This window comes from Rhipicephalus microplus, chromosome 1 (genome assembly GCF_043290135.1).
Source record: "Rhipicephalus microplus isolate Deutch F79 chromosome 1, USDA_Rmic, whole genome shotgun sequence".
Taxonomy (NCBI): Eukaryota; Metazoa; Arthropoda; class Arachnida; order Ixodida; family Ixodidae; genus Rhipicephalus; species Rhipicephalus microplus.
In genome coordinates, this window is record NC_134700.1 from 81,081,848 (window position 1) to 81,094,213 (window position 12,366).

Genomic DNA, 12,366 nt, shown 5'->3' on the forward strand with positions numbered 1-12,366 from the left:
CAATCCATTTCGCAGCTTGAATGCGTGTCAACTACTACCATAAGAAAGCAAATGATGAACAAACTTGGCACAATTTACCACCAGCATGGCCAGAAAATTTATATCTCAACGAAAATTGAAAACATTGTTGCAGTGCCAAATATTCATGGACACCTGCACCTCGACTACAACAGAGGCCGACGAAAGGCCAAAGCGGAGACTTTGCTTTGTTTTTTTGGCAGGGAGAGAAATGCATGCTTCGTTGACGTGACAGAGTATTGTAATTGTGACAAGGGTCACAATTGCACTGCCGTAATAATAGACAGGTGTCAAAGCTGAAGTTACATGCAGCATATGCATGGAACATTTGGAAATAGCAGAGGAAGTAGCCATATTGTTGCGGGAAGAAAACAGGCTCACGAGTGCAGAGTTGGTGTTTTGACAGTATTTGTAGTGATTGCGCAGGTGGTGATCAGTCAGGTCAATTTCCTTTAATACAAGCGAGCTTTCTCGTTCTTTTTAGTGAAACATCATCCTCCCGGCAAGCGTGGCTCCATCCCGGTACAAATCATGAAGCATTAGTTAAGGCGAAGTTTATATGGTTTGAGCCTGGCCACATGAACGTCACTGTTGACGTGACGTAGCAAAAACACGTCAGCTGGTGCTACTTCGTATACCACGTCACAATATTGGCGTAAGGTCTTGTACGGACCAGAATAACAACAGAATAGTTTTTCAGCAAAGCTAACACTGCGTGAGGGCGTCCAGAGCAGTACAAGAGAACCAAGAGGCAATTGTGTCTTGGTGCTGATGATCGTAGCGTCGCTTTTGAGAAGGTTGCGACGTTGCGAAGTCTTGACGAGTGACCTCTGGGGCATGGACGGCCAAAGTGATTGCATAGTGGGCGTAATTGGTCGTTGAGAATGTAACACCAGATGGTAGGAATGTGTCGAACGGCAAGACAGGGCCACAGCCATACAAAAAATAAAATGGGGAAAATCCAGCGGTTTTGTGACAGGATGAATTGTAAGAAAAATAATTGTACAGTAAAGCGGTGGACAAAGTCATGGTGATTGTCGAAAACGTACATGGCCAGCATGTCAGTTAGTAGTGTGGTTTATTCGCTCGGTGAGCCCCTTCGTTTGATGGTGGTATGCGGCAGCAATCTTGTGTTCAGAAGCTCAAAAGCGGAAAGGGCCATCGTCGACCTTTGACAATCAGTTACGGCCACGATAAGTTAGTTACTGTTGAAGGGTGCTGTGGTGTAGGGTAACATCGGGGAGTAGAAAGTCCACAACATCTGCTGCACAGCTGGTCGGCATTGCTCGTGCAATTTCATATCTTGCTGCATAATCTGTCACAATGGCAATCCACCTGTAGCGAGAGAAGAAGACGGCACTGCAGCCAACGTGCTCGTGTCAAACTCGCTGCTTTATTCGATTGCCGAAGTGGAGTGGCGGCGGCTGCCACGTCAAAACCACCAGGCACGTGAGCTTGTTCTAATCCTCACGCAGCTCGAGCTAGCATCAGCTGCGCGAGAGGGACGGCGCGGTGATCGAGAAATGACAATGATAATCATGCGTATAGGCCCCCCCCCCAGTGCTTTGCGCGATTAGAAGTATATATAACAAAGAAAGAGACTATACACGTGAGCGACAATCCGCAAGGTGTCCGTTTGGGAAGTCCAGTTTGTCAACGTGTAGTGACCATCGAGAACCAGTGGGTCTCTGATGGGCCACACTGGGAGTTGCGCAGTGGACGAAGAAGTAATCGTTTGGTCGCTGTGTTTGCACACATGTGGGTGGCAGGATGACCAGCTGGGGCAGCTGGGAGCGCACAGGGTGTCGCGAGTGAGCATTGCAGGTAGAGGTGCGTTCAGGGTGAGATGAGGGTGGGTGTACAAAGTCGAGTTGGCCCCTGCGCGCGAAGCAATTAGAAGTGGCGTAGTGAAGTCTTGCAGACCACCCATCGACAAGCAATGGCTTTATTGGCGCTTTTCCGGGCGTGCACAGCACTGGCGCCGATGTCGGTACACAGGTGTCCTGACTTGAGCGGTATTTGAATATGAGTGGACTTGACCACTTACGTTGGCAGTGGGTAAGTAGCAATTTACACGTTGGGTAGAGGTGAATGACGTATGTGGCTTGTAAATGGGTGTGGCTACATTCCACTTACTCGACAGCTGGCCCACGGTTTCCGTCAAGAACTCAGTAGGAGACATGTCATGTGATCCAGCAGATGTGAATTCTGGAGGAGGCTCAGTGGGCGTACCTTGACTTGGGGAAGCGCCTTCAGTAGTCGGTGCACGTGCGTTCGTGCGCAGGTCGGTATGGAGACGGGTGCCTGTATGGCAGGCGTGAGATGTGCGTTCTGCTGTGACATAGGCGGACCAGGCACGTCATCCTCAGGAGCGTCGGTCATACTCGCAGCGTCTCGGAAGTTTGGCCATGGTCGATGGCTGGTGGCTTAAACTTTGGCTGCGGGAGACTGTGAGGGCGACTCTGGTTGCTGCTGGCAGGACGCCCAGAGCGTTGAGGCTGGTAGAGAGTTCCCTTCAGACATTGGGGATGGTGAAGGTTCCGCGACCGGGAGGTGAATAGCGGGTGGAAGGATGTCTGCGCCAAACTCCGAGGCGTCCAGCCAGGTAGTCGTCGTAGAGTCGGATAGGGCTACAGTGTCGTGTGCCGTCAATGTCAAAGAAGACGTGCATGTGGCAGGCACGTGCGACGAAGCTGCACACGGGGGCTCTGAGGGAATGTACCTCTCGGAGCGGAGGTAAGTCGCAGTGGGGGCATCTTCTACCTTGTGGTCATGGTCAGATGCAGGAGTGGATGTTTTTGCGACCAGATCAGGGGTAGAAGTAGTCGAAGCTGGGGTACCGAGGTAGCAGTCAATGGAGGGCTGCGGACCGGTTCGTACCTTGCTCTGCGACGCCTGGGAAACCTGCCAGGTTTCCCAGGCACATTGACCACTTTAAGCGCTACCTAGTTTCCGGAAGTGAAGCGGCCTGTGGATGGGGACAAAGAGTGGTGCATGAGCGGCGAACGTGTCGGATAACCTGGCGAAGACGGGGAGTGGTAAGATTTTAGCAGGAAATTGATTTGGTTGACGATAGTGATCTGGTTTGGCGTGTAGGGCGAGAAGGTATGATTATCGAGCAGCAGGTGGTTGCGACTGGCATAACCGTTGATGCTTGGTTTGCCATTGTCGCTGACTAAGACATTGGCTGTCGGTTTTCTAGGGTGGCGGCAAGCACATGACGTTTACTGCAAAGCTCCTTCGTGGTACCCAGCACCTCCACTAAATGTTGCGGGAAGAGTGCAGAGGCACACGAGTGCATAGTTGATATATTGACAGTAATTTTAGCAGTTGTCCAGGGGGTGATGAGTCGCGTCATCTTCTTCCGATTTGAGCGAGCTTCTTCGTTTTCTATATTGCAACAATATTCTACTGGCCCTAAAAAATTAGGTATGCGAAGTTGTCTAATACAAATCCGAAACAGCAATAAAAAAACTACGCTAGAAGCACGATTCCCAAGGAAGCCTTGGCCATTCTGGCAAAAGCGGGCAGATCTCCAAACGTGAGCTCGACCATCCTTTAGTTCCCCACTCACATTAGCACAGAACGTGATATCCTCCCGAATAAAAATGAGACTACACACTTGATGGCCAGAGACATACTGCGCTGAACACGGACATGCCTCTCGTACAATAAGGAACATACCTCATGTATAAGGATAGGATCACTAGCTATAATGAAAAAAAACAAAAGCATATGTTAACACAAGAAGGATATTCTCACCGCTTAGTCCCAAACTGAACAGCAGACAGGCCATTTCCTGGGGGACAGCTCTAGATGAACAACTTCCCTAACCCAGTCTGTCTAAGACGGATATATTCGAACAACCATCAGGATGACACGTAAAATTCGTACCAGAAAGGACGTGCAACACTCTAACACACGTTATAGGGTTGTTTTATGATGCCAGAATGCTTGCAGTCATTCTGGAGACCCTTTTATTGAGGTTGGCTACTGCTCTGCACATCTCAAACTTTGGCGTGTAAATGTGAGCAGTCCAGCAAGCTCACGAGGCGGCTTTGAGGCAAGGCTTTGACGTTTCCCCGTGCAAGACCAAGCTGATATTGCATTAAACCTTGATAGACATTCGATAAAGTTGTATCCATAATGAAAAAATTGGAAGTGTAAACCAACGGGACACAAGATAAGAGACAAACAAGCCCATTGTCCCGTTGGTTTGCGCTTCCAATTTTTTCATTATGAATTTGTACCAACTAGCCCGCCTGTCAAGCCTTCTGAAAGTTGTATCCTTTGAACCATAAAGTGAGAGAAAGAGGGAACATATGAATCTCGAGCTTGTGCCCCATAGGTAAAATGTCTCAGCCTGAAATAAAATTAGGGAAACAACAAATTTAACAACGAAGAGGAGGCTGTCACTCAATGAAAGCATATATGCACCTGCAGGCATCATACGAGGTCTGTTAGAAAAGTATCCGGCCTTTGATGGAACAGCAAAAACGGGCATTATTGGAGCATTGTAAACCTAAACACCCTCAAAGTAGTCTCCTTGGGACTATAGAGACTGCTCTTAGAGGTGCTGCAATTGTTTGAAGCATTCTAGCACTGCTCCAGTCGCTCCCTCATTTTCCTTGCAATGAGAAACCAATGAGAGCACTGTGCATACCTCACTCAAACACTGCATCCCAGTGACTGACGAAATTGCTAGGCGGAAAAAAATTCACACGTGCACACGAAGGTTTAAAATCAGCTAATGCAAGCGCACTTGTTCCAAATCCATAAAGCGCTTGCAAAAATAAAAAGGGGCGGATACTTTTTTAACAGACCTCATACATTTTCTAATGGCCTTATGTGAGACAGAGGGGCATTGTATTGGCAAAAGAGAGAGGCAAACGGGAGGTGCTATCTGCAGAGCTTGTTGAACAGCTAACAGCAAAGCATCACCAAGAGCAACTGTTGCAGTTTTGCACAACCATAAAATTGTTCATAAAATATACATAAACCTCCATCTAACAAAGTACGAAACATCACCGATACAAATCATCGCATTGAAGGTTCTTCGCATAAGAGTTGGAACTTTTATGGCGAAACCCGAGATGCCCGTGTATTTAGATTTAGGTGCATGTTTATAATCACCACATGGAGAAAATTTTCGGAGCTCTCAACTACGGCGTGTCCCTCAATCATATTGTGGTTTTGCGACATAAAAACTCAACAAATATTATTACATTACACCCACCTACCTTCCTCTGCAGTGCTATTCAAGTGATTTTATGACTTCTGTATTAGATTACTACAGTGCTATTTTTTCTACTTCAACTCTTTTCAAAATTTAGAAGAATGTATTCCCCTTCAACTGTAGTGGCTGGTCTCTGTTGCACGAAAGATGACTTGACAAACGCTAAAACTACATGTTTTGACAATATGGCACTAGCAGATGTTTTAGTGTATTGCCTTCCTTTATCGATTTTTTATAAAGTGCATGGAAATTCAGGTGCTAAATAAAAATGAAACTTCAACCTTAATTTTCTCCTCGAATAAATAATTTCTAACTGTGAAACATGGGGTTAGAGTTCTCAGATTACAGTTTGTCAACCTAAAACCAGGTCATTGCATCTCCTTATAGTTCATTCCAAGAAGCCATGACAAGCAATTTTCATAATCTGTATCATAAAAAAGTTGGTCTTTTGTTGTTGACAAATGAGCTGGTGAAATTTCAGCACATTTGGTTGAACACCTAATTTATAATGAGGATTTTTATAAACACGCATGTGGCCCAGTAGCCTCACAACACTACTTGTGAACCATGACATAATAAGCCACTTGATTTGTGAGCATCTCTACTCCGTCTAACAACTGTTTTATGGTCAGTTGCGGTACAATAGAGCTACTTCAACTTTTGTATGCCTTGGCATTGAAAAATTGAAGAATTTGCGCTGGCTGAAGTTCGAGAGAAGACAGATTTCCTGCATGAAACACGTGACGTCCCACACCCCATGGCAACCTAATGGTAGCTGGTAGTGAGCGGAGTTTATAGCTGGAGACTTCTGTAGCTGACTTAGCAATTAGATATTATTTTTTAATATCTGTTTTTATACATTTACAGGCACAATAGACGCTCTACAATTTTTAGCTGAGAACAGCAGTACGGAGGGTGACCTTGTCATGGCCCCGACTAGGTACTTAGTTTCGTCAGACTTAGTTACATGGAGGTTTAAACGGATACATCTATTTATTTATGAATGACTTTATGATTTCAAGCTGCGCTTGTTGATAGCCCCTGTTGTGCCTGCGTTCCTCAGCTAGCACCTCTAGATCCTGCCGCCTTTGCTGGAGCTCAAGCTTCTTTAGCTTGAAGTTTGCCTCCTGCTCCACCTGCCTCTGTTGAAGCTCCATTTCTTTCAGCTTCATTTCCTGCTCATGGCGCTTTATCTCAAACCGCAGCCGGTCCTCTTCAAGTTGAAGGCAGCGGTTCTCGATTGCAGTGTCCCGATTACAGCGGGCCTCAATGAGGGCATATGTTGCCTCAGCGTGCCGCTGTGGACCTGCACAAATATACAAGGACCAGTTAACTGTCTTAGGCTCAAATGGATGAGCAAGTGCAACAGTTTACAAAGCACCATGATATTGTACTGAGCACACATTGTTCTGTTTAACACAGTAGACTCTCAGTAAACTGAAATCTATTAAAGGGAATTGTTGCCTAAATGAAACAACTTCATTCAACACCGTTGTTTTCGTACTTAGATTCTCCACCTTTTTTTATCTCGGAACTACTTGATTGATTGATATGTGGGGTTTAACGTCCCAATATCTCGGAACTACTGTTAAATAGAAAACATTTTCTAGTCTCTTCAAATTCTTTTTAACGAGAGTCTACTGTACAGTACTATTCTAAAACACAAGATTTATTAAACACAGGCAGGTAAATACTGCAATAGCCAAGCTGCCTCTGTACACACAAAATTGCTTGCAAAAAATGTTGCGAATACTTAAAAGAGTATTGGGAAAAATCCTATAAGTTGTTTCTATGCATCAAATCAAAGGTCAAGCCCTCAAAACCAAGAAAATTCACTTATACACTTGACTACACTTTAAAAAGCAAATGCAACAACGTTTTTAAAAAGCTAGTTTTGTTTCATATACTGTATATTGATGTCAAGACACACCGTAGCCACATGAGTTGGCGACATGCTCACGCTAGATATGGTGATATGGTGACATTACACGGACGTTCCATCATCCATTGCTATACACATGAGGGCCAAAGAAGGACCATGTGTTGTTCTGGCTGGTATCCAGTTGTTGCACACTTGTTATAGCACCCAATAAAGAACGAGTCTATGGAACTTGTATCTATTGCGGCCTGTTTAGCTACTGAAAGTTTATACTGGGCAAAACGTTGCTGTCATGACAGAAAATCACAATAAAATTGTTCCTTGCCTTGTGATCAATTTAGACGATGTTGGAATGCACACGAAATGACAGAAGCCATGTTTTAGTTTGCTTGATTGAAAGGTATAATGAACTACTGCAATCGAACAGCGAGTAGAAGTGACAGGAAAAGCAGCATGCAAGCAGCAGTCAGTCAATGAACTTTATTTACAAATTGTCCTGAGGAGCCGATTCCCCTCAAGAGGGAGGGTCGGCTGCGGGCCGCACCCACGTGGGGACAGGAAGAGCGAGCCCCTCCGCCAAATTGCGGGCCCTCTGGACAGCCCGGATTTGGACCTCTCGGTCCGAGCTGGTAATTGCCGTCCTCCAGGCAGCTTCTGTGCTGAGAGGCTCGCCATCGCGCAGCGCCGCGCATTGCCAGAGCATGTGGGGTAACGTGCAACGTCTCTCTTCGCAATGAGGGCATTGCGGCTTTATGCTGTCGATAAACTGTGATTGTAGATACTTGAAAGTATTATAAATACTTATTTGCGTGTACTTCATTTGTGGTCTTTGTGTACTGGAAGCAGTATACTAAACTTAAACAACTGTAAATGTATGCTTCAAAGAATCGTCAATACAGTGAAACTGAAAAAAATGCAATAAACCTTTGAGGTGTTGCGTCAGTGGTGTACGTATACATGAACATGTTACACGTCTGGTGACAAAGCTGTGTGGTAGAAAAAAGTTTACACGAATGACACCAACTAATAAGTAAGTTTTATTTGCCTAATAAATGAATGCAATATGCAAGGGCAGTAAGGCTTAGTTTTCTGTAACGCGCGTTTTGCATATACAGTGAAGTATATGTATATTCGGCAGAAGTTCATACACGATTGCACGTGTTTATATTTTTGCCCATACGCAATGAATAGAGCTCGACAGGTGGCGCGCCATTGCCAGTCAGGACCACTTTCTTCAAGTAGTGTGTAATCAGTGCATGCTGATATCTATTAGTGTAGTCTAAAAGAATACTGGCAAACCTGCCATGGGCACCTAACACCCTTGTGCACCCTTCTCGCACCCTCCTCCGTGAGCGTTAAAAAAAGTGAAGGATATTGAAGGCACCCTTCTTTAAGGGTGTTTTTGTAACAACCTACAGTTTTTCACATGTACACCCTATTCTAAGGGCGCATTTGAAAACACCCTTTTTGGAAGGTGATGAATTAACAACCTTAGGTGTCGTCCATGGGACAAGCCATTTACACCCTTGTGGGTGTAAAATGTTTTACTGTGTGGTGGATATTTTCATCGGTTCAGTCCTTAGTGTTGGGTGATATCTCTGAAAATTATCATGCGATCGCCCAACGTCCACTCCCGCACTGTTTTCAATGCCTGCGAGACATCGGGGCTGCCGGCAGGCTCCACAGCTTGGCGTGCAAGGCCTCGAGCCGCGGCGTGGGCAGTCGCGTTGCCCGCGAGTTGAGGATCTGTGTGGGCGGTGGTCCATCCGAGGAAACTGTCGTTTTTGTGGCAAATATTGCCTTCATGAATTTTGGGAAGGTGTGCTGCTTCACGGGAGATCAGGCCACTGGCGTAGTTGCGTAGGGCCGCCTGAGAGTCGCCTATTATCATTTTGGCGTCCGTGGTAGCTATCGCGAGGGCTATCACTGCTTTTTCGGCCACCTCCATTTCTTTCGTGCGTAATGTAGCACTCGCGATGCAAGTTCCTGCGTGATTCATGATCGCTATGGTGAAACCACGTTGCCGCTCGTAATGGGCCGCGTCTACGTAAACGGTCTCTTCACTGTTGCCGAATTTCTTTGCCAGATCTTGCGCATGTCTGTTGCGCCGACCAATGTGATCAGTCGATTGCATATTTCTGAGCAACGGTGGCGAGACGATGCGCTCGCGAATATGTCTTGGTATTCCGACCTTTTCGCCACGCTGCGCGTACGGTAGTTCATGCCCTGTCTCTCAAGGATGTATTGACCAGTTCTGGTTCTCGCTCCCATTTAGCTGCGGAACATTCAAGGCTCGTGTCGCGAAGGTAGTCCTGTACCACGTTGACCACCTCCTGCAACGTTTGCTCGATATGTCCGTCAGTCCACACGGCAACTCAGAGGGTGATGTCATCGGCGTATAAGCTGTGGTGGAGGCCTTCTATCTGAGCCAATTTTTGTGGTAACCCGACAAGGATGAGGTTAAAATGCATGGGCGAAATTACGGAGCCCTGTGGCGTGCCCGTCCAACCCATGTCTATATCTTGTAATTCTAGTCCGCCGATCGCTAAGCGGGCCCGGCAACTTGTAAAAAAATCCCGTACGTAAAGGTACGTTTCTTCACCCAGTCCTAACGATCGTATGCTTTCAAGTATTGCGGCGTGTTTAACGTTGCCGAACGCTTTCTTGAGGTTGAGCCTGAGTATTGCTTTTGATGATCGCGTGGTATTGTACACGATATCATGTTTGAGTTGAATCATAATGTCCTGCGTGGAAAGGTTACGACGGAACTCCAGCATCGTGTGTGGGAGCATGTCTCGGTCTTTGAGGTAGTTGGTAAGATGAGCGAGAACCACGTGTTTCATGACATTACCAATGCAAGAAGTCAGAGATATCGGTCGAAGATTATCAATCTCTACCCGTTCGCCCAGTTTGGGGATCATAAGGTAAAATAGAACCAACGAACATAAAAATTACTTACCCGGATTTTAAATATGCCGACGACACTAGCATACTAAATTATCTAATTATAAAGTTTCCGTCCTTCGAAGAATTGTCGAATGATAGTTCCACGACCATTGAAATATTATGGTCTCAGTTAAAAGAAATTATGCACCACTGTATTAATACCTTTGTACCTCTTAGAGTGAAAAAAATTAAGAAACACAACCCGTGGATAACACGTGAGGTAATACATGCGAAACGCAAAGTAAAGCGAATACGAAAGAGAATGAAACGTAAACCCGGAGCAGTAACAGTAGATAATTTGACTGCTGCTGTGAGTGACTTAAAAACAAAAATCAAAACGGCGAAGAGCAACTATTTCACTAAAACGTTGCCAAACTTTCTAAAAAATTCACCCAGCAAGTTTTGGAGCTACCTAAAGCCTGCAAAAAACAACAAAAGCAACACACCCCCGGAAAAAGATAACCCGATCACTGCAGACAAAATGAACAACTATTTCAAGTCTGTATTCTCTGTCGATGACGGAAACATTCCAGACATCGACACTAGTGCGGAAGGTACCCTGGAACCGATTATTGTCAATGAGGCCGGTGTCATAAATCTCTTGTTAAACTTGGACACAAAAAAAGGAGCAGGGCCTGACAACATTCCTAACATCTTTCTTGTAAGATATGCAGAGGTGCTAGCTAAATATCTGTGCGTCATGTTTAACAAATCACTATCAACGTGCTCTTTACCTGTGGAGTGGAAAAAGGCCAAAGTTGTTCCTGTGCATAAAGGAGGATGCGGAAATGATATATCCAACTTTAGACCTATATCCCTGACATGTACAATCTGTAAAATCTTGGAGCACATAATTCTTAAACAAATAACTGTTTTCCTAGAAGAAAAACGTATATTATCTCCCTATCAGCATGGCTTCCGCCGAGGTCTTTCAACCATAACTCAATTAGTGGAATTAACACATGAGGTATCCCAGAGTATTGACAACCAAAAACAAACTGATCTAATCTTCCTCGATTTTGCCAAAGCATTGGACAAGGTATCGCACAAGAAACTACTTCAAAAACTTGAGGCCACCTTAGGCAATTCTACTGTTCTTAACTGGATCAAAAATTATCTTACTGATCGTACACAGTATGTGGAATTTAACGATGAAACCTCTGCTACCACCACCGTCACATCTGGAGTTCCACAGGGCTGTGTGCTGGCGCCAATTTTGTTTCTTCTCTTTATTAATGATTTGCCTACAAATATTAAGGAAAAAATCAAATTATTCGCGGATGACTGCGTGCTATATCGAGAAATAAACTCAACGGAGGACCATGTAGCTTTAAATAGTGCTTTACAAGATGTTTTCTGCTGGTGCCGTAAATGGCAGATGTCACTTAATGCAAACAAGTGTACAATTTTATCAGTAAGTCGAAAAAAAACTAGGTCAAATTTTCTTTACACCATTAATGACATTCCCATAACTAGAGTAAGTCAGCATAAATATCTTGGAATTATTATAACTGAAGATCTAAGATGGGATGCACACATAAGTTACGTTACTTCAGCTGCACTACGCCGCTTGTTTACACTCAGATACCGGCTTCGCCAGGCCCCGCCTTCTCTAAAACTGCTTGCATACACTTCCCTTGTGCGATCATTACTGGAATACGGTAATATTATTTGGTCACCATTCACAAAACAGCAAATCACGAAACTGGAAGGAATACAAAGGAAAGCTTTGAGGTTTATCTACAACAAGTACAGACATACAGATTCTCCGACTGAACTAATGAAAAAAGCTGGATTACTTACTCTAATGAATAGAACAAGGTTAGCACGTGCAAAATTCATACATGAATTAATACATGGTTATTTAAACATTGATGTATCCGCCTATCTTACGTTTGATCAAACTAGAAAAACACGCCAGAAACACCCAATGAGACTTAACGAATACTCCTTCAACACAAACTGCTTTAGGTACTCATTCTTTCCGTTAGCCACTAATGAATGGAATAAACTGGATCCGAGTATCTCCAGCACTACCGAATTAGCAAAATTTCTAACCCTTGTCGAAAATGAACTTTGTATTATGCAAACGGAATCACCTGGTTGATTTTAATATGGGTGTTCGTGTGAACAATGTACGAGCGAAGTATCATGTCATCATTTTTTTTTCTTTAAGCAATTTTTAGTACTGAATCCAGGTGAAGAGAAATCGCCCTGTTGATTCTTGAACATGTTTCTGTTTTTCAGTGTGTATAAATTTGCCCTTCCTTGAAATACTTTGCCATAT